The sequence below is a fragment of the Pseudopodoces humilis genome, chromosome 9 (genome assembly GCF_049639895.1).
Source record: "Pseudopodoces humilis isolate 2021_Gansu_Grassland_sample_001 chromosome 9, ASM4963989v1, whole genome shotgun sequence".
Classification (NCBI taxonomy): domain Eukaryota; kingdom Metazoa; phylum Chordata; class Aves; order Passeriformes; family Paridae; genus Pseudopodoces; species Pseudopodoces humilis.
In genome coordinates, this window is record NC_142208.1 from 10,309,939 (window position 1) to 10,336,588 (window position 26,650).

General features: G+C 39.0%; 1 long non-coding RNA gene across 2 annotated transcripts; it reads right to left on the minus strand.

The window, feature by feature from the left end:
• Positions 1-2,727: 2,727 nt before the first annotated feature.
• On the minus strand, positions 2,728-24,990 carry LOC148183764 (uncharacterized). Of its 2 annotated transcripts, none has more exons than XR_015773236.1 (2): positions 24,798-24,990; positions 2,728-3,609 (listed from the first exon to the last, which is right to left on the minus strand). It is a non-coding gene; the product is annotated as an uncharacterized LOC148183764 (long non-coding RNA). The 2 variants fall into 2 exon arrangements; XR_015773235.1 differs by having other exon boundaries at positions 24,687-24,990.
• Positions 24,991-26,650: the final 1,660 nt, after the last annotated feature.

Genomic DNA, 26,650 nt, shown 5'->3' on the forward strand with positions numbered 1-26,650 from the left:
CAGGCCACTGCATTTAACTGAAATTGTTAGATTACAGATTTTATACTGCAGATAAAAAACAAAAAGAAAGCAACATTTCCCACCTTGTGTTCCTGAAGTCCAGGCAGTCTTCTCCTTATTTCTTGGCAAATTATTTTCTACTCATTATCATGCTAGTTTTTCCCCTGCCCAGTACTTTTGTGGTTTTGATCGCCCTACCACATTGCTTTGATGTTGTCTATTAAAATTGAGATTTTTAAAGATGTGTGCCCATATTGCTAATAAAGGACAACTTTGCTAACTTTAAGCATCACACTTAAATACCCAAATTGCTGAAAGAATTGATGGAGCTTCCAAAACCAAAGTATTCTAAATTAATGATGTAAGACATCAGCAAGTAAGCCAGGGTCAGAAAAAGCAACAGGAAGATCTATCCCCTCTCCACAAGAGTCTCAGTAATCAGACCCCTTTGAAATGCATTTCCCAGAACAACTTTTTCTTCTCTTTTGTGTAAGTTGTGGTTCTTGGGAGTTCAAATACAAGAGGTTATGTTTAACCAGGGGAATGAAATGGCACTGCCCCAAAGCAGTTGGGATTCCACAGCCTAGTTGGGATTCTTAGACTGAAACCTCTAATGCTTACAGTGTGGATAAATACCAAATGAGCATAACATCCTCTAGATCAATTTTCCAATATATTTTTCTATTAAACCCTTTTTTAGAAAGATATGAGTAAAAATAATTTTCTATACCTCAAGTCAATTAAATGCTCAAATAAGTTTTTGAGATCTTTAAAAGGAAGGTAGCTGCACATCCCTCATTCTTACTGATGTCTACTGTCCTTGCATTAAAAAAAAAAAACAAACTACAAAACCCTGAGCATCATGAATAGCAAAGTATTCCTAGGATGTTGCTGAAAATACTTTGAAGGAAAGACAACTTCTGCCTGTTCTGATGCACACAGTTACTCAGGCAAAGCTCAGAACCCTAAACATCACATGAAGTAACAGAACAGACATCTTATAAACATGTCTCATTTTTGGTTTCACCACAGCTGATCTTTGCAGATGACATAAATGACCAGTGGTAGGTTGAACCACACTTTCTTAGATTTCTTATGTTTCCATGCTGATGTGCAACACACTCTTTTTCTGCACAGGCTGGGCACAATACATGTATCACAACATGCTCCCCTGAAAACCATGTGGTATAGCTTTACATTATTTTAAATGTTTTTTGGTTTTTTTTAATGCTATTTAAAAGATCAAATCCCTCCAAGGTGCCTCCTTCAGTAGCATATTACTCTAATACTACTCATTAAGTTTCAGATTCAATCTCTTTTATATCACCACATTCACAGGATATAAGAAAAGAGGCTGAGAATTTAGTTTCAAAGGCTGAAACAGTCTATATTCAATTTTCTTTTGGTAAGAATTCTCTAGAGTAACTGGCTACCATGTGAGGGCAAAGAAGAGAAAGGCAGGCAATGCAAGATTGCACATAATTCATAAAGAAAATTCAATAAGCTTTATGTCCATTTTAGTTCTCTCTGAAAATGCTAAGTGATGTTGCTGATATTCAGCACTGGGCTTCTGATACCCAAAGTGAAGTTCCAGCCAGCCACGTTTTCTGCCAAAGATAGCACTGGGATATGAAATGTAGGCAAAAGCAAGGAATGTTTTCACACTGCCTCTTCCTCTGATGGCACTACAGTCAGAACATGTGGGTAACTATCTGGAGCAAGGTGACTTGTTCCAGCAGTTTGGTGTTAGTCTTTAACCAGGTACATCAAACGTGTTCAGAAAATGAAACTCCTTCCTTGAGCTAAACAGCACATACATGAGTGGGACTGGAATAAGCTTGTGAGATGCACTTCCGGTTTTAGCAGGTTTTTTTCTTCTTTTAAAAACTCCATTCACTTTCACTAAGTTCCAGAGAACATTTTGCCATTCCCCAGTGCCTTTTATCCTGCCAAAGCACTGTAATGGAACTAATTGCTTTGCAACCAGAAAGGTCAACTAAGGACTGGGCTCCCAAAAGTAAGTTCATTTTATTTCTTTAAAATGTAATTCATATGATTGGAAATTTTCCTTTGTAAATTTAATCTTAACAGACTTCTTATAGCATATTCCTCATGAATTAATATTAAGTGTTTCTCTGAGCTGCTCCAGACATCAGACAAGCTGTTTTCATTCTGTTCTGAGTCTAATAGACTAGGGAAATCTGTGATTTACAGTGTTCAGCTGCACTGAAACCATTAGTCTGAAGAATTTATCCATCTACACTATTTCTGCTAATATCCTTTTGTGCTGCAAAAGTAACAAATTCTATCTATCCTCAGTGTGAACCTCTCTGCTGTTACCTTCTGTCCCTCTCAACTCTGGACACTACTGTCCTCAAACTTGCTCTCCAGAGCTGCTTTCATTTTTTACCTCATTAAACTGGCTGAATATGGCAGCACCAATATGAAAAAATTCTAACACAAGCTCCCATACAAGCTACTAACAGCTGCAGTAAAGGAAAAAAAGCCCAGATACAAGCAACATTCTGGTGTTAGCTTGTGTACAAACAATCAGGGGAAGCATAAATTCCACAACAACTGAAGAAATAAGTTAACCCCAGACTACATGACAGTGAAGGCTACTCAGATATCAAATGAAAACTTCCATGAAAACATGAACTACAAGTTCTCATCATATCTTCTGTTGTAAGAATTCAGCAAAGTTGGGAGGCAGTGAAAGCTGAAGACTGATGTAAAGAGGTTTATTGATCTCAGTGAAGTGTGAAGATTCACTGATACCCTCCTCATACAATATTTGGTTTTTGAAACAAATGGCTCAATGACAATTTCCCTTAGAGACACAGAATTGCACTAAAACTGCATGGTGTAGGGGATAGAATTTGCCAAGGTTTTCTATGATTTTTGCCATTTGTCAGCCATATCGTTTTGGTATCTACATCTTCAAGTGCTCATGAAAATAACTTGCATGTGAACTCGCCCCCTCTGCACGTAGTGTGTATGGGTGAGGGGGGTTTTACATGAAAGGAAAGAAAACCCCTCAGAGCAGCATCATGGTTTTGTTTTGCCTCTAGGCATAACACCCATTTTACCACACTGCTTCCTCATAAGACACTTACATCAGAAACTTTAGAAGTTGTTTCGGTCATGAATAGCTTTCACAGTATAGTCATGCTTACAAATTTTATAGAACTGCTGTGATCTGACTGCAGAATACATTTTTGATTAATCAGACCCAAGGCTTTAATAATGAAACAGCAGGTGGGGTAACTACAAAATTAAAACTCTTAACAGTCTCACAGAAATACAGTCATAAATATAAAAGAGTTGAAAACAGCTCATTTGCATTTTTGAAAAACACTCTCAACAACTTCGCATTTCTGTTCCCAGAAGAGGGCGATGTTTCTGCCAGCTGTGAGGTTCCTGCTGCCTTTCAGGGCTTTCAAGAGAAGGCACATCCCGTTTCACATGGCCGAGGGTTACCCTTCCCTTGGGAGGTAGCTGCTGCTTTTCTAGAAGCAATTTCTGGACCTGAACGATCTTATTCAGAGGCTGCAACACCCGCTTTGATCGGCTGCTGAACATCGGGTATTTCCCATTTGAGGAGAGTATCTGTAAGAAAATGGTAAAAGAGGTTTGTCATAACCTTGACATTTGAATGGTCACCTTTTGTTCCCATGAACATCTCTGAGCCAGTTCTGCTCTTTCAATTAGCAGCACTTCAAGATTTGGGATATACAGAGTTGTCTTTTTTTTTTTTTTTTTTTTAGCCATCTCCTCCATGTATTTTAAGGATTTGGTAAAAAAATAAAAATTAAGTCTGCAAATCCATCCTCACTATAATTTATACTGCTCAGGCTTAAACTGCCACCAGATTGACATTGTGTAACAGTAACTGACACCAATTAAACTGGGGGCTAAGAAGCTGTGCTAATGAGAACAGAATCAGTCTAGGTATTGCATCAATAAGATGTTTTCAAAACAGTGACTTTTTTATTTTCCTAGCTGAAGGAAAACTTCTGCTTCAAACAGTGATTGCAGAAACATTTCCAGGTCTAAACTGCTGCATCATAAATGAAGGTACTATGATTTATTCCTAGAATTTGTTCTCTTCTACCTTTTTCTCATTATATATAATACCAACCCTGAGAAAAATGCAAGCAGAGTCCAGAAAGGACTCTGTTTAATACTTTTTCCTTTATATAAGAATACCTACTACATATATATACACACATACATATAAATACCTTCTTCTCAGATCTCCTCATGAACTAATCAACTTTTAATGGAAGTTATTATTCAAAACCAAAATAACCTATTCTATTGACAGACTGTTAGTTGTATCCATAGCAGGGTTGAGTTTTACATATAGCAACTTTTTGCTTTTAGCCTCAGGGTTTCAGGAAAATAAACAAAAGCTTTTGGCAGCAAATTGTTCACAACACTGACATATAAGAGTTAAAAACCTAGAACATTAGACAGACAAGTCTCTTAAAAATAACAAAAGAAAATTTATTTGCTAAAGAAAGCTAAGTACTAAGAAGGAAACGTACTGAAGCAGAGACAATAAAAGGATAATAGAAAAGTTAGGCAGGGTGAAGAAACACTGTGAAGAGTGATGAGATTAGAGACAGGAAAGACTTGCCCCTGCTCTTCATAAGTATTCAGAACTGGGACCAAAGTCAGCATGGATCAGCTGATTCCATGCAATACAGCAGCAGAGGGAAAGATAAGTTCTTTAGGATATCTCAAGTACTCCTTCCATAATCCAATAAAAAAACCCCAAAACAATTCAAATTGAAAATAAAACCAAAATTAACTGAATCAAAACAGAAAACAGAAGGAGCTTCACATCAAAGGACCACAAAACCCACAGGCAATAGAGTCAACCTATGCACTTTCAGGAATCAAAAGCTAAGGATTTAGTGTGTTTACAAGGCTTGCTGTAATGCCATAAAACTGATGATCAGTGACTGACAGTTTGTCAAGGGCCTAGACATCCCTTGTTCTGAGAAATGGAAAAGCATGGGGGCAGTTGCCATGCCAAAATATTCCTTTTATGCTATTAGAAGGTTTATGTAATTGGTGGACTGTGAGTTTCTAAGAATTTTCTCTTAGAAGGGAAGAAGTTGAATTCTTTGCAGACTTATCCTAAAATATTCAGAATTAGAGGGATTGTATGTATGATTGACCAGACCAGCAAATAAAAACAGGCTGTCTCTTCTTTCAAGAGACAGAGCCACTGCATTGACCCTAAGATCCCTCTGGAAGTACCCAAAAACTCTGCATAGAGCATATGTGTCCCATCAGAATCCTGGTTTGTCTGTCCTCAGCCATTTCATCCCATAACTACTCATCTAGTGAGATTAAACAGATTCCCTCTACCTGCATCATACCAGTGCACTGCCCAACTGCAATTGCCCTGCCAAAGCAGATCCAGCTGTACACAGTCCAGAACCTCCCATGGAAAACACTTGTAAATTCTCTTAAAATGGGAGGAGACAATCAGGAAAGGAAGGGATAGTTAATAAAGTTTTGACTACTTTAATTGCAACATTCCTGCACAGGATAACTCATCCAGGAATCTCTCTAAATATGCCTGCAGGTAGTTAACACACCTGTATTAGCACAGGTATTAACACCTGTAATACCAGTAGATGCCATGGCAGGGTATGGGTTAGGCTTCACTAAGAGCAGTATATTGTGTATATATTACACAAGTGTTTACTCAGCTATTTCATATACTGGGATCACAAAAGTGGCTTTAATCTGATGTAAAGTAAAACTAGGTTCAGACAGCAAGTATCTTCAGGTGGGACTGAGGCTTGTGAAGGTACAGTTTGTGGTTTGTCAGGGGTGCAGCCAAGCAAAAGAATCTGCTAACAGAGGTGGAAAACAGAAATGCACCCAATTTTCCCATTTCATGCATTTTTAAGGAACTGAGAAGTTACATCTGAAGGATGTAAAAGGTTCTGCATAAAGAAGACCAAATGGATCCAAATCACTGTCTAAGTAGGAAAGTTAATTTCATTTTCAAGAATTCAGTTTAGTTCTAATGAGTTCTAGATGTGGAGATGGGAGAAGTGACTGCCAGATGGAATTTATTTCACAGTCTGAACTCTTTTCCAGAGAGCCACAGGATTCTTACCACAAGGGGAAAGAATATTAAGAAATAGAAGGGGTCTCATCTGTCCATTGTATTATATTCATTTAATGAAACTATTCTATTTTACTTTGAACCTGGAGCAGAATTCTGAAGGAGCTTTTGTTAAAAAATATTTAACAAATAAAAAAGTAAATGTGTATATTTACTCATAGAATAACCAGGATAGATTGTGTTTGAAGGTACAAACCAACAAAAGCCTGAGTAGAAATGTCCATGTAATCCATTGTTCAGCCTGTATCACTTCACCCTCATTCTTTCAATACTGTTGTACTCTTGGCCTCCTCAGAGACTGTGAATAACCACAACATTATTGATTAAAAGGATAAGCTAACTCCAATATGAGGAAGCAGGATGTAAACACCAACTCATTTATACAGATTATCCACGTGCTGGTAGCTGCCAATAGATTCTGATTATGCAGAAGTGACTGGGAACATTCTAAAGACCCCCCCTGGATCTGCATTACTGATGAGTCTCTGAGAAGTTCAGCTTTGGCAGAAAAAAGTCAGTCAACTTAAGTATTTCCTATGCTTCCTAAAGTAACAATCAACCTCATTTGGGAAGCTTCAGACCCGACTGTCAGAGGGTACAAAATGATACAGAGGAGCAGTGCCACAGGCACTTACATGTGGAGATGCCAGAGGAGACTGTACAAAATTGCAAGCAGCACTGCAAAATTTTTTGCCTCTTCACAGGAAGAGGGAACTCTGGCATTGAATGACAAAAGTATTTTTTCAAACTAACACAGAGAATCTATTACAGATCTGGAAATTAAATTCAGATCTCCTCTGGCCCTGAATCTAAACCTCTGTTGCTTCACGTGTTTGGTGTCTTTCAGGACAGCACATTTCCAGTGCCTCCACTTTCTATGTTAAAACAGGGATGTAGCCTAGAATAAAATCTTGAGTGCCTCATGTTCTATCAAAGGCTGTTGTTAATATAATTCCCTTATATCCAGATGGATACATCCTCATGAAATACACACAATGTGTTTATGTCACTACACTTCTCAAAGACAAACTGTATCCTTCTGGCTTCTCCAGAACATAAAAGGTATTTGTCAATATTACTTAAAACACAACACACACACACACACAAATGTTTGGTAACCACTGGCAGATTTACATGTCCAAGTGCTACCCTGGCAGCTGTAGCTGGGCCACAGGCCCAGAGAAAACAGCTACAGCATTCAAAGATACTGCTCTTGAAGTACTGAGAATGGTGTTCCACTTGTTCAAAGAGAGGAAAGATAATGGGAATTATATTTACTTCCCCGTAAGTAACTATTGCACTAAGTGTTCTGAGTGCAACAAGAGTGTAAAGGTCAAAAAAGATAATTGACTCAAGAGTAACAGCATTTCAATATTGTGCATTGCCAAGGCAACACCACAGCCTTCCAGTCACGATCACTCTTCACCCTTTGGCTCAACTGGATTTGGCACCACCACTTGCACAAAGTACATAAGAAAAAATGTGCCTGTGACCCTCAAGACCAATAGCTGTCATTTTTCAGAAGCAGACAGGCTTCTGTGCATATCACATTACAGATGCTGTAAAAATTTGACTGTATCCTGCAGCTGAATAGTCAAGCCTAATCACACATTTGACCTTTACAAATATACAAACAGGATGGCAGGAGAGATTGTTTTAATCAGATCTGAATGCATATGAGAGGCCAACATGAAACTTATGTGGATTATGCAATTTTGCTTCTATTTCAGCAGAAAGCAACAGAGATTCCTGTTGCAATTGCCACGAATCACAACAGCACTCAGATTATAATTTAAAACACAATTTATGAAACACACATAGACTTCCACTGGCAAAAAAAATAAATAGATTGACTTTTATAGATGTAACAGCACATGTCCTACTGCTGTGTGTCAACCAGAACTTCACAGGCTCACTGATCTTTACAGCACAGGGAGGGTACATTTGCAATTATTTCTGTTGTAAGATTTCTCCCTATCTCTGGATAGGGTGGGGAGCAGGAGCTCTGAAGCATGGTATAGAAAAAAAGCACACATTCTCAATACAGTGTAGTAACACAGAGAAAACAAAGTGTTTGTTGAGCTAGCTCTACCATCACAAACTGTGATCTCAGCCCTCAAAAAGCCTCCACCTACACGTTAGGAACCAGAATAGATGAGTACTGGATATGCTCGGGGTGACCATTGTGCAAGAAGGACAATGCTGAGAAGAGGAAACGAAATGAAGAGGAAGATGGCAAATGAAGATGGAAGATGCCCAGAAACAACCAATGAAATAAATAATTGAACCAGACAATGATTCTGTTGATTCCATGGTATCCAAGAGAATTATAACAAACCATTAAGGGTGGAAAGTAGTTCCCCAAGGGATGGACATAATTATGAGTATCACCGGGCAGTAACAAACTGAAGAACAACAGAGGACAGGATTAGCTTCTAGTCTTCAGGCTGATCTCTTGGCTGTGATGGAAAAGGCTGAAACACCATGTAGGTCAAAGCTGGAAAGGCAGCACATTTATGGGCTGGCAGGTCAGATAAGAGAAGTAAACTTATAATTACATTGAGTTAAATGTACATTGATATGTATACATAGTACAATGTATATTGTACTATATTAGGCTTTCACTTTCTTAATTTAATCAAGGCCCCACATGCCTACCTAAAATCTCCTACCATGTTCCTGGAGATACACCTTCCAGATTTTTTCTGTGGTTACCATAATGTGCAATATTCCCATGGGATCTCTGAAATTTGCATAAACCACACATCAGCTGTTGTTCCAGACCACACATGCTGATTTTACTGCTTTGCTTCTGCTTTTGATCAAGCTAAGTTCACTTTTTGACTCTTGCCTCATTTCTAATCCATTTTAATGATCCAATAGCACAAAGCCCAGTAATTATTTTTTTTTTCAGTCACACAGAAATGAAACTGTCTTCTGTAGAAACACTGTGTAAGTGGTACTAATATTCTTGGAAGCACAAATTTGAAATGTAATACATTTTTCTAAAACCACCATTTTGTTGAAAAGATGGCTTAAAGAATAAGGAGAACATAATTTCAAATGCAGGTTTAGGGAAATTTAACTTAAACACCTTTTAGGTATTTTGTTTGGTTTTATTTTATACTTTCCATATTGAAATACTGACTTATTCCAATAGTGGAAGAGGACATGTATTAGCTCTTTACTGTAGATACCATATGCATTGCATCTGAAATAAAATAAAAGGGGTTTAAGAGGATAAAAAGGAAACATACATTACACTGGGAAAAAGCCATTGATGGATAACTGTTATTGAACCAGAAAGAAATAACGAGGCCATGGCTAGCAAGTGAAAAAGATGGGTTTAAGAATGAACATTTAAAAGACAGCAACACGTTGCATCTGGATCCTTCTGTTCTTTCTCTGAGAATGGGAAAGACATAATAAACAAGGAAGGAGGAATTCAAGTATGTGAATCTAAGAAGAAACATGAAGTAAATTGCAGCCCGTGAGATGTGGTCTAATCAGGAAACTGACAGAACTGCTTAACTTCCCGAATACAGAAAGGATGGATTCCTATAGACAGAAAAGGGTGCAGAGATACACTGCAGAAGGAGGAGCAGCACATGGCAGAAGAAAGGAAAGATATGCATGCTGACTGCAGGAGCACTGCCAATTTGTACAGAATTGAAAGATACACGGTTGGAATATTATAGGAAATTGCAGTAGAGCTCCAGGGCAAGATAAGAAGCCAGACATGGCAATTTAAAGTAGGGGAAAAGAAAGAAAAGTTAGAACAACGATCAAGAAGGGTTTGGATAATGTACATCCCAGAGAGGATAAAGATTGCAGAATGATATTGAAAGAAAACATTTTTCCTGTGATTCTGAAAACACGGTCATAGCCACTTCCTGCTTGATATTAAAAAATGGCGTGTGCTTAGCAAAAGAGCAGGTAGCTGATCAAAATGTGATGAAAGCTAAGAGAGTTTGAAGACATACTTACAAGATGGCACTGCAAATTTATTTCATTCTCTTAAAGCAAATATTTTGGGCATATTTAAAATTGAGAGATTTGCCTGAATCAAATCCCTTTTAGGAAAAAATGCTCAGAATATTTACATTTCAATTGAATCAGCACTCAGGAGTGAAACAAAATAGAGAAAGCAGAAGGCAACCTCAGGAAAGGAACAAAGAATTGCAGGGAGTTTCTAGCTCTGAAAAAAAAAAAATAAAAATCCACGTTCTCTATGTTCTGTCAGTATTGGGAGATGGGACCTCAGACACTGAAGCACCAATGGCAAAGACAGAGGAGACCACAGAACAATAATGCTATTGGATAGAATCAGGATGCACAGTGGTGTTGGCAGGGGTTGTCTTCTCAAGTATGAGATGCATTCCTTCTCAAAAGGATCAAACCTGATTCTGAACTCACTCTGACACCAGGAAGATCAGCCTTCAGCCTAGGCAGTTCAGTCCCTATTAGCAGGGCCCAATTAATATTTTGCCACTTCCAGACTGATTTATAACCTGACAAGTTATTTGAGGATGCCTCAGTTTTATTTCTGAAGTTGGACTAACATTTCATTACTGAGTAGTTTTTCAGGCCTTCATTTGTTATTTTTCACCTCCCTTCAACACATTTAGCCAAAATAGGACAGCCTATATAAGAACAATAAGGAACTATCAGACAGGGAAAGCACCAGAGAACAAAGCTTCTCCATTACATTTCATCTACTCCACATATAAATTTCCCAGTTCATACGTGGTAACAAGATTTAGAATATCTGATATTTTGTTACTGGCAAAAACATACAGCAGCCCATTTACACAATTTTATTGTGGTAATATATTGCAATTTTAAGTTTGGACTTTGCTATCGAAGAGCAACAATGTCAAGTAAATATTTTAATTTAATAAAAATAGCATATATTTACTTTCTCGTCAAATCAAGAAAGCTTTTCCCTTCACATGTTAGCAAAACATTTGACTTAATTTTTTCTTGCCTATCATTCTGCAAAGCTATTTAAAAAACTGTCATCTGTGATCAGAATTGATGCTAGTTATATTCTTATGCCACAGTTGAAAAAGAAAAGCAAGTCTGGAGCAGTCCACCTACCAAGTTGCCTTGGAATCAGGAATCTTAAAAAGCCTGCAAGTTTCACCTTTCAAGGAGCGCTGAGAACAAGTGCCAGAACCCCCTAGTTTGTCATGTTCTGTTGCTTGTCAACCTGCCAGGCAGCTTGCCAAAGGCAGGAGAGCCTGCTCCAAACCCCACGGGGATCTGTCAGAGCCACACCTCATCTTTGCTGAAATGAAAATGTCTGCGCAAGCCATTCTGATTTCAGCAAGCCAGCAAATTCTACTGCACAGAGATTGGTCACCTGGAAAGAATGGACTATGTCTGAAGTTATCCTTTTCCATATTCCTATGAAGAAAGTATTCATGAGAATTTTCCTGGCCAGCCTTACTCAGTTGAAATCTGACAAGTCTTCCTCAGGTCACCTTCGGATATGGAAACCTGCACTACATTGTGAAAATGGATTCTTGTTTACAAATCTGTCTAAGCCAAACATCCTTTTCCTCCATCATAGTTTCCACTGAAGAAGCTCTGAAGGCTACCCAATTAACTCTGAAATTACTAAGACTGCAGGATTCGGCTCTTAAGAGGTCTTATCACTGCTATGAACGATGTACTAAGCTCACTGAGCTACATCAGTAATCATTCCGAGCTGGTTGGAGCCAGGGAATGCAACTGCAACCTCATAATGGAAGGCAGCTCCGAGGAGATGGGCAAAACCAGTGAGCTCAGGGAATATTGTAAAGAATGAGCATCAGTTATCAAAGCAAGCTGGAGTTACCTTGGTGCAAGGAACCTTTGGTTTTAGGGGCACTGCTGCACCAGTGGGCCACAGGTTGTGCAACAGCCTTTCCTGAGATAAGTGCTTGCTCTTTTCACAACCAGAAAGAAGAAATTGAATGAAATTGAGACCACCATAGAGAAAGGAGAAGTTTAGTTGATTTCTATGTCTTGAAAAACTAATGAAGTCTTGTATTTGAGAAAAAAGGACGTGAAGTTTATGAACTAAAACACACTTTGTTTTACAAAGAGGCTGTAATGGTGCAAAAAGTTATTCCATACTTCTGAGCTGGCACTAAGCATGTTAGATCTCTCAACTATTTAATAAAATTTATGGTTTCAGTACTCCTGAATAAACAGAGCTTCTGTTTTTCCATTACACTAACTACGATATACCCAAAATGCCAGCATCAGCATTCACCAAAATAGGATTTCCAAAAAAAAAAAAAAAAAAATATTTGAAAAACATAAATTTTTATGTTCTATAGAGAAATAAATGTTCATAGCAATTCCGAAGATATGTGACAGCATGAAGTGGAGTGGGTTGATGAAGAAACATTGCAATTATAAAACCCTGTAATCTGGAACAGGGATAGCTGATTCCTGTGATGGTGTAATTCTGCTGGTTTTAACATTACAGTATGTAGCTATGGTATCTGATTAGGTAATTTACATGGAGTGATTTGACAGGAATTTTAAAATATCCTTACTGCTTTATATATCTATTAGAAAGGGAACATTTCTATTTTTCTGCCTATGCAATGAGACAAGGAATCTTACATCTTTGAGAATATGAATACAGCAGACTAGAATTTAATTACAAAGTACTTGCTACAGAGCAGAGACTCAGGTGAGATTTTTCTTCAAAGTTGTCCAAAAAATTTCTTTATAAATTAGACGCATTCTTTTAAATGCCTAAATTTTATTAAATCAGTCCTCAGACTACATGAGATTTTCTGTTTGTTTAAAACTCTGGTCTCCAATTTCCATTTACTTTGGCCTTCCTTTAACACAACTATAATATCTTATTTTGTTTTTCCATTGCTGATTCTCCCGGACAATCTGCCAGAGCCTTACTTTTCTTTGTTTTACTTTGTGCTTTTCTCCAACCAATCTTACATGCACACAACTTTCACAAGTATTTCAAAACCTGCGTCTCACAGTTCTGCTATCTATTTCTGACTTTCTTCTTCAAACTAATATTTACCCTTTCTGTAGAAATATCTCCTCCAAGGTAGCACAGGTACTTTCAAAGGGTTGATGTCATCTACTTATGCACAGGTCTGCCTTATGCACTGCTTATAAATTCAGTGGGAAATTCAAGCAGAGAAGTTAGGATAGCAAGAATTATTTTTTCATTTCTCTATCAGCTGTTGCTCAACACCTTAGACCAGATTCCTAGATTTTAAACAAATCCTATCTAAAGGTACATTTACTCTAGCAAATTAAGCAGTGCCAGGAAAGAGATCACCAGTGTTAAGAGGCATTGAAACTTGTTTTGACCTTTGTATCTTTAAGTCCCAAATGCTTTTTGCATGTAGAAAATCACACCCCACTGAACAATTCCCTGGAGACAGCAGATAACAAGGATCGTTCCCAGAAAAAAAATGTGTCAATGTGAATTTTGCCCACCTGTTCCCTATGCTGGAGGGTAAAACTGTTCCATAATGCAGACATATTTTTTTCCATGCCAGCTGCCCTCACTGTCTGAAAACAGTCCAAAGCACATATAATTTAACTGTAGAGATGTAACCAGTAAGGCCACTAGTATTCGCTATCAATCCTGCCATTTTAAATGACTGTGGATTTTACTCAGGGGCAGGAGAGTGAGAAATACAAGAGTAATTTAGAATAAAATAGCTGAGTGTATCTTTAATTATTGAAACCTCAAGCAATGTCATTTGGGATCAATGAATGAGGGAGTTTGCATTGAACATCACATTAACTTCTCCAAGAACTTTATCTCCAGTGTTAATTTCTTTTATACAGTTTAACCACTGAAAGTTTATTTTAAAATGTTTACATATGGAACCAGGAGACAGCTACAAAGAGCAAACATGACTGAGGCATGTGAAACTTCCTACCTGAACTTTGCATGGGAATTTAGCATTCATGAGACAGCTGCAGTACATCTTTATTGCTGCTGGCATAGTGATAGCACTGTGCTATTTCACACTATTTCACGCAGCACTTCAGCAAGCCAGTATTCAGAGAGGTTGCAAGGATTCAGGTCAGGACTGTAAATACTATCTCCCAGGAGTTTCATGCTGAGCAGCTGACATTTCAGCAACTCCTCCCCTTCACCAACAGAGAGTTTAAATAATAAGCCCAGCAAATAAACCTTGCAAAACAACTCTGTCATTCGCTTACTTGATAAGAACTCGATGAAATACATAGATCTGATGAACACACACAGCCTTACAGGTGAGTGCATACAGGAAGAGTTTGACACCCTTGCTCTAAACCAGTAATATGCAGGCATGAAAAGATCTTAGAGCAAGTATATATTCCATGCTGGTTCTCCACAGCAGTTCCACAAGTGTTCAATACTAGACCTAGAAGGGTCAAACCCAATTATATACAACCCACTTTGCAATGTTTCAGAAAATTCAGGTTTTGAGTTTTTTGAAGCATTTAAGGCTTCCAAAATATTTTTCCAGTATTTGGTTGTATTAATAGCTGTACTGCCAGTTGTGAAAAGTGACCCATACTCCAGAATTTTGAACTGTGAAACTCCTGAACTGTGAAGAACCCTGGACTCCTTACAGGGCCCTTACCAAGATCCTTCTGCTGAATCACATCAGTCAGTGCAGTATCACCATTTTAAAATTTTGTCAGTAGAGGTAATTTATTTCCTTTCCCAAATCTAGCATCTCAAAAAGTATGGCCCCAGCTGCAGAAGAATCACATACCTGCATTTTATCTTTACGCAGTTTACATACCACACTATTGAAAAGTCAACTTTTCAATTGTTTTCAAAAAAAACAAGGAAATCCCTGCTCCTCTCTCATCACAATTAAAAGTTTCATCTTTTGCCCTCACAAAGGTTCTCGTATCATTCTTATTTCCATAACATTGAATAGTTCTCAAGTAATAAAAGAGATGCAACTATTTTCTGTTTACATACTACATTTAGCCTCACCTTTCCCCAAAATTAAAATCACAACTTCTGACTGCAGATGAAAAAAGAAAAAAAGAAACAGCTGCTTTTCCCTTAGACATCTTTGGCCAATGTCCAAAACCTACTGGCAGATTCAGGCAGATTCTTCCACCTCTAGCTGCATCCAAAACCCACCTTATTAATTCAAGAAGCATATGGTGAGAGATTCCTTCAGGAAAGACTATGGGGAGGAGGGTAACCCTGTCTGTTTAGATCCTTCCTTATCTAAACATTCATGTCAGGTTGAAGTAGTGCACTTTTTAAGCTACTTTGGTAACTGAGGCTGAAAAATAGCTAAGGCATTGTGAAAGAGGTGTGGACTAGCAATTCCTCATTTTTTACAATCTTGTACCGGTTTGGAGTACTCCCTCTATGAAATAAGTTCTCAGCATTGTGTAGTACCTTGCAGGTGACAGTCACAGAAAATGGACACACAGCTGTACACAATGGCACAGGTAAGAATCAGCTTGGACTTCCACCAAAGGTCACAGGAACTCAGGTGCAAAGCTGATGGAACCACGGGGGGAAATGTCACCAGCCTCCCTGGCTGATGTCCTCTCCATGACAGAGCCCAACTACTTATGGAGAAAAGCTCCCAATTAGCCCTTTGAAGACTCATAACACCATCTCAAATGAAGTTTTGAACCACACTCAGATCCCTATCTTTAAAAAACCTATTATTTCAGATCAATGAAACCCATAGGGAAATACCAAGCATAATACTAATTAAAACAGGAAAAACCCAAAGGAACTATCCTAGAAAGGACTGTGAAGAAAATACTTCATTTTTTTTCCATTCAAAAAGGGAATTGCCAATTTCAAATGAATACCAAAATAATTCCATGGAAGGCTTTAACTAGCTTTTGAATTTTTATTCATTTCTAATTGATAATCACTTAGTAGAGCAACAAAATTTACATCTACTACTACCTCTGTGAGAGAAACCCAGATAATTAACAATGGAGTGAACACATCATTTAAATGAGGAACTATGGAAAAAGAATTCTAAAATAATTAACAAGCCTGATCCTTGGAAAATTGGAACTGTTACGAGTCACTCGAAAGATAAGGTAACTATACATTATTTACATTAATCAATGACTAACAGTTCAATAAAACCTGCAGAAGGGGTAGTTTGTGAGAAAAGGCACCAACAAACAACCTGTTTGTGTTTATCTGAGTGATTCACTCCAAATTTGTTCACACCATGAAAATAAGGCCCTTTTGGATGGCAGAACCATGAACAATACCAACATTGTTCTCACAGTTTCAGGTGGTATAACAACCTAGTATTAACATAACTACCTAGGATGAAAACAAGATGTTTAAGAGCCTGAATCTACTAGTTATTTACAGTTTCCATCAGCAGCTACATAATTAAGATTAAAATAGCCCTCTGAGGGATTTCTAAAACTTTACAGCATAAATAGCTAAAAGAATTTTATGTTTAAACATATGCTAAAAGCAGGAAAAATTATAATCTGTTTGACTGAATGCCTGATCCTCAGTACATGTATACAAAATGTAGATCAGCTTTAAAGTCCAGCAAGGTACACATGTTCTACAGAAGTAGCATCCCAGAGATAGGAGACCGTATCAGCAGCTAGAACTAACCAGGAACAGAAGCACACAGGATAAATCAGCATGTCCTCAGGCTGCTGATTTTTCAGTGAATTAGAGAGAAACTTTCTATTCGTACATTTTGGGCTTTGGGCAGTTTGCCATTAAAAACAAAACCAGTGAATCAGTAAAATTTATGTCCCACAATCTGCATGATATTCATGCTAAATCTGTCCTCTCATCATGCCAGCTCCTCTAACACTGCTGCAGGTGTCAACTTTGTACATGACTGGCACAACTGAAGACAAACTGGAATTTTTTTCTGTTTTTGACACAGGATCCACTGATAGACAAGAAAAGCATTCAAACAGTAATTAAGTTCTGATTGCTTGACTTGCATAAAAAATATGAGAAACCATAAAAGCTAAACTTAGAATTTCATATTCCTTTTCTAACTAAATCTTTCACAGTGCCCTCATTATTCTGAACTCTTTTGAGCATAAACTAGCATGAGGGAAGAATTCCCTTTTGGTCAAACCCCTCCAAGCTAAAACTAATGCCTCATCCTGTTCCCACTTTCTCCACAATTTATGTCATTTATGAAGCTAGTCATTTACTCACACTGCACTTGCTACCTTGAGTTTGGGTTTTCTTGGCCTTTTAAACCCATGTAATGCTGACTTCATCACACATATCTAATTAATGATGCATTACCACAATCACCTCTCCACAGAAAACAATGTGGCACTTTCAGCTCTTGGGATTTTTGGAAGGTAGACAGATTTCTTCACCTTCCTTCTCATCTCTTCTGTGATTCAGCTTGAAGGGGCAGAACAAAGAGCAAGAGATGTTCTACTTGAGTATTGCTGTTCATCCTCTACTGGCTGGAGCTCTGCCTGCCAACCAACATGTTAACAAGTGTCCCCATCATTACAAGTGTAGTCATACCATTGCTTACATTAGTAGAGCATAAGGCACCAGATTCTGTTTATTTATATAGAACGTGCCACAGTAAGATGCCATTTCTTGTTTGGGATTTCTACAAGCTACTCTAAGAACATTTTTAACTTTTATTCCAATAACAAAGCATTTTTCATTCTTTCCTAAACAACTCGCTGTAGAAACAAAAGATTAAAGATTACTTTTTTCTTTGAAGCTAATATGTAGCAATGAATAAAGATACAAACAACTGTAGAAAGGAAATGTGCAGAGAGTAAAAGAGTAGAGGTGTTTGCCAAGAATATCAGCATGAAATAAGACTTCTAACACCAGTAGAATTCCAAGTCATATTCTCCTTCCAAAACTTACTACCAAATATAGTAAGTAGTAAGCAATGAAAATGCTGAGAAATGTCAAAACTTGAACACATTTTTGTCTCCATGTGGGCTTTTTGGTTTTTTTTTTTTTAATTGAAATCCATTACAACACTAGAATTCCTAGAAAATAAATTCTAGATTCCTAGAAAATAAGGTCAAAAAAACCAAAGGAAGAACTGCTCTCTTAGCCCATTAAATTTATTTCATCACCTGATTTAGGCCTGATACAGCTTAGCAAAGGAGAACCAGAAGTTTAGAAGTTGCGAGGGCTTTGTCAGATTTTTCAGCATCTGCCTCCTTCATATGCAATGATTACAAACAATTTAACCCAGGACTGCTATTTGAACTGGCTCTCCACTCTACTGGCTGTACACCACACTGTAACAAGATAAATTGCAAGCATCCTCCCACAATTAGCATTAGAAAATGGAAAATACCCATCCTCATCAATATTTGTACTATATCAGGAGGGAATTTTTAAATCACTGCCCTTTGAGCTATACCTATATTCCAAATTTTATTGTCAAATAGAGAGAAAGCAAGCCTGTGAGATCTTATTAAAATCAAGGATTGCTTTAGTCATACTATACAAATTGAATCTAGAAATGCAACCCATTCCATAAAGCTTGACACCGTAATTCCATCAATACTTGACACCAGAAGACAGAAAAAGTAAATCAAACCCCATGTCTAAAGCTAAATATTGCAGAGCATGTCAAATTAAAAAAAAAGCTGATTTTAATTGCTTCCATCTAAAAGAATTTTGCAAATGAGTACAGAAAAGTGACTTGTTTTATAATGATCTAGATGAAAATCAGCCAAAATAGCTTGACTACATATTAATCAAACTCATGTAAATGTTACATTGAATCATTTAGGTTGGAAGAAATGTGCAACCTTACAGAGCCCAACCATTAACCTGACACTAGGAGTCCACCACTAAACCATGTCCGTAAGTGCCATATCTTTTAAATGCCTCAAGGCTTTGGGGCCCAATCACTTCCTTGGGCAGTCTGTTCCAAGGACTGACAACCCTTTCTGTGAAGAAATTTTTCCTAATATCCACTCTAAACCTGGCCTGTTGCAGCTTGGGGCCATTTCCTCTTGTGCTGTCATTGTTACGGGGGAGAAGAGACCGCTCCCCACCTGCCTAGAGCCTCCTTGCAGGGAGTTAAAAGGTTCCTCCTGAGCCTCCTTTCCTCAACAACCCCAGTTCCCTCAGCTGCTCCTCTTCAGACCCTTACACCAACTTCATTGCCCTCCTCTGCCTCCTAATCTTAGATGTGCAAGATGAATGACAGAATTACTATTTGAAGAAAAACTAGCAGGTATCAAGTGATTAAATATAATGATGTTCATGTTAAATGAGCTTCTTTATTAAACCTCATGAATCAAAATAAATTGGCCAACACAAAAAAAATCTACCAGAAGACCTAATGAATTAATTAGGTTAGTGTGATCACTTAAGAGATGAATCAAGAATTAGTGCAGTAAATTAATGTTTAACAATATTTATTACTTCACTGAGCCCACAAAAAAGTTCAGAAGTAGGAATTAAAATCTAACAAATCAACAAATTTGTGATCCATGTGTGTCACTTCCAACTTATGATATTCTGTGATTCTATGAAATTTACCATGAAAATCATTATGCATGATCATTGATGAATTAGAGACACTCTGAAACATGGGGCAGTATTTTACAATCCTTTTCTGAAGCCACAAGACATCACACACATTCAGCTCTTCTAAGATTGCTTCTTAATAGTAACCTTTTGTTGTAGATTCCTCTACAACAGTGGAAAGAAACAGTTAATCACTTCCCTCTCAGTATCCTGACAATTATCAGAATTATAAGGTGGCTTTGGATGTAAATAACAAGGCTTATTAAATCAGCTTCCCAAATTCTCCATCTTGTGGAGTTAGGAATTTTATTACACCTCCCTCCAAAATTCAAAAAAAATATTCATATTTGTTAAATATGACAAATTTAACAAATTCTCTTTAGAAGCTATTGTGTTGGGAGGTCCTTACTAGGTAAGATACTCTGGTGCTTTATTTGCTGGCCATACTTATTTCTGAACTGCAACACTACTGAAACTGAAGGAACTGTTAATTCATGGTCTCAGATGAAATTGCTCTGCTTTACATTCCTAAATAATCACCCAGCCTCGAGCAGATAATTTTACCTGTGCAGTTCCAATACTGAGACAGCAAGTGCACAGAACTCCTTAGATCTATCTCAGTAAATAAGTCTTACAGTATCCACATTCTTAACTTCATCCCCAGCCTGGATACTCAACTCCTAACAATTTGATCAGCAGAGCTTTTGCTATTCTAACACAATGACCTGTTTACACTCATACATACAGTTGCCAAGATGCTTTTTAATAAACTCCCTTAGTTTAAAACTTACATTGGGCATTTTGCTCGCAGCAAAAACACTGCACAGCACCATCTACCAATGGAGTGACAAAAGACAACTCAAGGTGCTGCCAGTGATCAACAATCTCCTGTCTAGAGACATGCAGGGCCCTATTTCATTTCTGTTTATGCTAAATCTGTTTGGCAGCAGTTACAGTTATCACTCCCTGTACAGGGTAAATGCTAAAATGTGTATTCATTTTACCATTAGGTTACAATGATGAAAGGGATTCCTTAAAAGTAGCAGCAATTCCCACAGCTGCTTCTTCACTCCATTATATCAGGCTTATGACTGTAGCATTATTGACATCAAAATGGGCAATCAGACACTACCTTCTTCATCTACCAATAGTTGCTTTAATTAGGACTCAGTATATTAATAATAATTACCTGGTAATGATGTTCATCACCTATATGCCCTAATTTTCAAAGCAGTGCATACATACCACATTAAGCAATTAATTCTCAGAACAACTTTATGTGACTAGCAAATTCTATCTCCATTTAAAAGACAGGAGAGCTGTAGCTAAGTGATATTACCATGAAACATCATTTAGAATTAAGATTAGACCATGAATATGACAGTATACTCATGCTTTCATCTTCTGCCAATACAACACAGCTTTCAAGGTAAGATTTATAATGTAACTGTGCTAAAAGAGGTATAATTTGCAAGAAAAATAAAACAGAAAATTAACATATAATGTAGCTCAGAATATTATACTTTCAAATCATGATGGAAACCTTGCTTGGGCTATGTTTCAGCCTTTTACACAGCAGAAGCAAACCAACACCATGATTTCCCAAATATTCATTACAATAGTCACTCCCAATGTGACAAGTTACATGGAATCCACCACACTGAATTCAGTTTTCATTTTCACTCCTTAGTCATTCTAGTATTAGAGACCTAATTTCTACCCATATAAGGATTTTTAAGATATCTGAAAAAGAACACTGAAATATCTTCACTACTAGAAAATATGAACCTGTCCGGTGAATCTGTATTACCTGTGGGACACTTTGATGCTTTTTGGCTAGTTTAAAGGGAAGAGTGAGGCTAAGATAACTTAGTTACCATAGCAATACCCTTCCAGGAACAAGATTTTGTTGGAAGTTGTTCCAGGTTCTGCTTTTTTTTACCAGATGCTCCTCCAGCAGTGCCAGACTGAACAAATTTTGGTTTCGTAAGTGTCAAACATTTGACAGATGCTTCAGTATTTCTGCACTAGAATTGATGGCCCAGTTTAATCTCATCTTTTGCCTCTGTGTACAGGAGGCAAGCAGCTGGGATTAGCTCTATTTGTCATGTCTGTACCATGCAAAAGTAATTGACTTGCTGTAGTTTCTTGGTTCAGGATTGCCAGTTTCCCACCTGCTTCATTTGCAGGTAGATTCCCAGAGTCAGGTAAACCAAGACCTTTTTTTGTTGCCTTTTTTCCCCTCCTCTGATCCCAATATTATACAACATGCTTTAAAATTGAGCTCTATGATTTGTGCATCTCAAGCCACCACAAAGAAGTTCAGTGACTCTGAGCTTGAATCTCCTGTCACATATTCAGGCTTCCATAACCACTAACTCCAGCAATCTTCATTACCAGCTGTGACCATAACACTTCATTTTCTGCTGCAGTATTCCCGTAACCTTAAAATATTAAGAAAAATGCTTCTGGCTAGTCTTACTCACTAGGGAAAACATAAAGAAAAGGAAGCAGGAAACTGGACAGATATTTCTTCCACAAATTTCTTCACCTGTTAGCAATGATAGGCATATCTCTACAAAATTCCTCTTGAAACAAATAAGGTGTGGTGTTTGGTTGGCTTTTAGAGAAGAAAGCAGCCATAAGTTCTGTACCTTTAAGATCAATTCACCTTTTACTGCTTTACCTGACAGATTATTAAAAAGCAACAGTGCAAGCTAAATGATCGAAGCATGATATAAGCCCTGTTCTTCATGGAGTCACAAACACTGCTGGACAGGCTTTCTACTGCTCTTGTCTGCATGTTAGACACTTCTAACCCAGCTGTGCTGAGCAAGGTGACCACAGGATGGGAATTTACTGAAGACAGGTAACTGTCTTCAAAGACTTGTTGAACTTAGGTTATGAGCTTAGGCATAAGGTTATGGCTACAGTTCTTGTATTCCTTGTTTGGAGTCTCCAGCTGAAATAGCTGATCTCTTGCAGGAGAGGCTGACAATGCTCAAGCCTTTGGGAGGCCTTTTGCACTATGACCTTCACAGCTGTGTCCTCTCTTGACTGAAGTGAACTGTGCTTTAACAAGACTTCAGTCATATGATCTATAGCCAAGTACTGCATGACTGGGGCAAGTGCAGTACTACAGATCACTTCTAATGAAGTACCATGAAGAGATGCTACAGAAAAATCACAATTCATTTGAAAAGACATGGTTTTTCATACAAATTTTAATTTATAAATATAAATGTGGCTATATAACTGCAAATATGCCCACCCCAATAAATGAGAAAGAAGACAATGCCAGGTAGGTGACTATTAAAGAGAAGCAGTAAGCTGATGGACCTACATCTATAACATCATTCCTGAGCTTGCCAACACTTGCTGTCACCACATTTCCTTCTCTGAATCTCGCTAAAGCAATACTGGAGTGCCACAACACACCAGAAAACCAATTGGTCAGTAAGTCTGATTTGTGTCAATACCATCACCTTTCTCATCTCTTATTTTACCATCCTTCTCCAGAGCATTCAAATTGCAAATGATTGAAGAGGGAGAAGGAAGGGAGAAATTGGTTATGTGAAGAACAACTAAATCCTTTTTCTTTAGAATAGACAAAGGAAACATTTCACTTACACACAGATGGAAAACATTACAATGAAGGAAGTTATTTGGTGTAGATTTGTTTTTTTCCCCTGACAGGTAATCTGCACAACAGTTATAGACACTGTGATAAAATAGTTATCCAATGTAAAAATAAACTTCCATAACACTTTATTCCTAATTTTCTTTCTCACATTGAAGCAGGTTTATCACAGTGATATACAACAGTTGGAAGAAGACTTCATTATTTGAGTCATCAGGCAAACAATACAACAAAAAACAGAAACAAGAAACTCAGCAAGAGTTTCTCCTAATCAACATCTTGTAGCAACAACTCTAACCACAAGAGGAATACAGATTAAATCCCAGAAGCAAAGCCAACAGGAAATAGTGGCACAATTACTCCCTAGGTGGGCCTCAAAGGAGCCCTCTCCCAAGTCAAATGCACACCCCAATAAAACACTAGAGACGCTCCCAACACTCCTAGCTCAGCATGTCCTTTCCAAGACACTTTAGCTTGGAGCAGTCTCAAGTATGTGTGAAGAGCTGGGTGTCAGCTTAGTAACAGTCCATGCCTGATACAATCTGCACAACAGATGGTAGAAGACCCTAAAAGAGATTTTATGTATTGCCTAGAGACCTTAAAATACGATAAGTAGAAGAAATTGCAAGTTGGAGATTAACTAATGCTATTAAAATGGACAGTCATCCTAAGGGATAGTTTTGCACTGAAATTTTTAGCAGGTTTGTTTCTCTTTCAGCTGAAGCAAGAGCAAGCAAATCCCTGCCTGACATTAGGATAATTGGGACGTAGGAAAGTTTCATTAGAATGACAATCCAAGAGTGCTTTGTTAAAATACAAAACTCTATTTGCATATGCTGCTCATAACAGTATTGAACACGAACCAGATGTTACTTTCATATTCAAAATCTGGAGACTTTGTTTGAAGTAGCCACACATTAGGATAAAAGTTCACAAAACAAACCAAGAAACACAAAGAAAAATCCCCTCCACCACCTGACAAAAAAAATTAAAAAAGCTCCTATTTGGAATTCATGCTAGGCAAGACTTGCACTGAAATTATGTGGTATGGAGGTCTCGCTAGCATTAGTACCCAAAACTAGTGTTGGTACTGCAGAGAGAACCGAAGCAAGGAAAGATTACAAGGAATCACCCTTGGGTGCTCAAATCGCGGCCCTTCCTTCACCGCCCTGACCCGCGGGCGGCTCAGCGGGGTCAGCCGGACATTTCCCGATGCAGCAGCACTGCAGAGCCCCTCAGAGCCACCCAGTCCCAAGGCAGGGACGGCGGGAGCCCCGGCACAACAACAACCCGAGAAATCTCAGAACCCCCAGCCAAGACATCCCAGAAAGGAAAAACCGAACAAACCAAACCCACAGCAGCAAATTGGTTTTAATTCTACCCGTACGCACAGTGCTATTCCCGGGCAACACCTCCAACACTCCCAAGGCATTGCAAACTCGCAGCTATTACGAAGCTTCAATCATCCCTATTCACGAATTCTCATCGCTGCCGCTGCTCACCAGAGCTGGGCCCGCCGAGCATCGCGCATCACGCAGCTGGGAGAGCGCACGACGCCGTGGGAGCGCCGGCCTCCGAGCGGGCAGGGCAGTGCTGGGCTGGGCCGGGGCCGGGTCTCGGCTCGGCAGGGCAGGGCAGGGCAGGGCAGGGCAGGGCAGGGCAGGGCAGGGCAGGGCAGGGCAGGGCTCGGCTCGGCCCGGCCCGGGCCCCGCGCGGGCCCCACGGAACAGATCCCGCAGCCGCCACCAGTTCCGGCCCTGAGGGGGGAAAAGGCAGTGCCCGTCCCAGCGGCGTTTAAATAGGCCGCCGGCGTCACGTGACCCTGTCCGCCATTGCCGCCGTGCTGGCCGGGGCGCGGCTGCTGAGGGTCTCCTTGTCTCTGTAGTGGCAGAAAGCGCTGAAGGCACAAGGAGCCTCCTAAAGACTGCCAGGGTTTTAAGCTGGCCGCGGCAGCGTGTTTGGGGTGATCAGTACCAGCTCTCTGGCCCTCAGCCCTCCAGCACATGCTGGCAGCAGAGCTCTGGTTTCGTAGCGCTGCGTGGTGAAGTGGCGTTGTGTGAGATGATGGCGTGCATCCTCTGGAGGGGGATGAGCTACCTGGTATTCCGTCATGGAAAAGCCAAGCCAGCCCTTTTGTCAAAAGCTAAAGCATGTGCCAGAAGCTGACTGGCTGAAGGGTGACAAAACTACTCCATGTAAAAGAGCGGAGCTAGACCCACTCCAAAACTGAAGGCAAAGAGGGTCTCACTGACAAGCTCTACCCAGAAATCAAGTAGAGCTTGAAAACAGCTTAAGTTGTTATGAATAACCATCTGACCATAGAAGCTGATAGCATTCACCCATTAAATGTTCCTGTAAAATAGGAAATAACAAAGTACAGAACTCAATTTTTCTGCACCTCCCAGCATGCTGCCGCCAGGACTGCGCTCGGAACTGAAGGCACCAACAGGGTGCCTTCAAGGTTTCCTACCAGCAAAGTTTCCTTGGCACTTACATTTTTGATCTTCTGGCACCATTTCCCTTGAAGTAGAAGTCACCATGAAAGCATGTGGCATTTTTTAGGTATTAAAGGAACAGATTTAGGGCCAAGTGCAACAGAACTTACCTTTTAGGGCCTTTTCCCAATATTATGGCATCACTCAGTCACAAACCCTTTTATCTAACCTTGTCGATCCTTGAGTTCCCATACACACAATTGCACAGGCTCTCAAGTTTGGCTGCTCTGCGTGCACTCAGCCACCTGTGTGTGTCAGCACAGGTCTGCCTGGTGTCTGGGTTACGCTCAGAAACTCTGCCAGCGCCCACAGAGGCTTTTGCTGCCTGTTCTGTTTGCTGGGCAGATTCTGTGGCACACAGACTGCAATGGCACAGAGTCCAAAGGGGCTTCCTGACCCACAGGGTCCTGGCTGCAAAGATTTTTGTTAAAAATGCCAGAAATGTTTCTTCCAGACAAGTCCAAGCACCATCACACGATGGGGGAGACGCACTGCCTTTTGCCCAAATGTGCTGTATTTTCACACAAATGAAACAGTAATAATAGAGTCCTGGGGCTAATAACATCCCTATAAAAGCAGTGGCTTTCCTAAATAAAGGTCCCAGGTGAGCCTGCTGTAATATCATGACTCAGTCTGTAGAAAAGGGTAGAACACAAACCTTAATACCTGCTTGTGATCTGATGCAGATACAATTCCCATTTGGCTCCATATCTGTGCTTGGCTTTATGCTAAGTGGATTAGCAAAACACCAACCAAACACATCTGAATTTCATGCTCTTTGGTTTTTCTGTCAGCTTACTAACACAATTTCTCCAAAGAATTCAGATTTTCATCTTGTGTGAAAAACATAATACATCAAG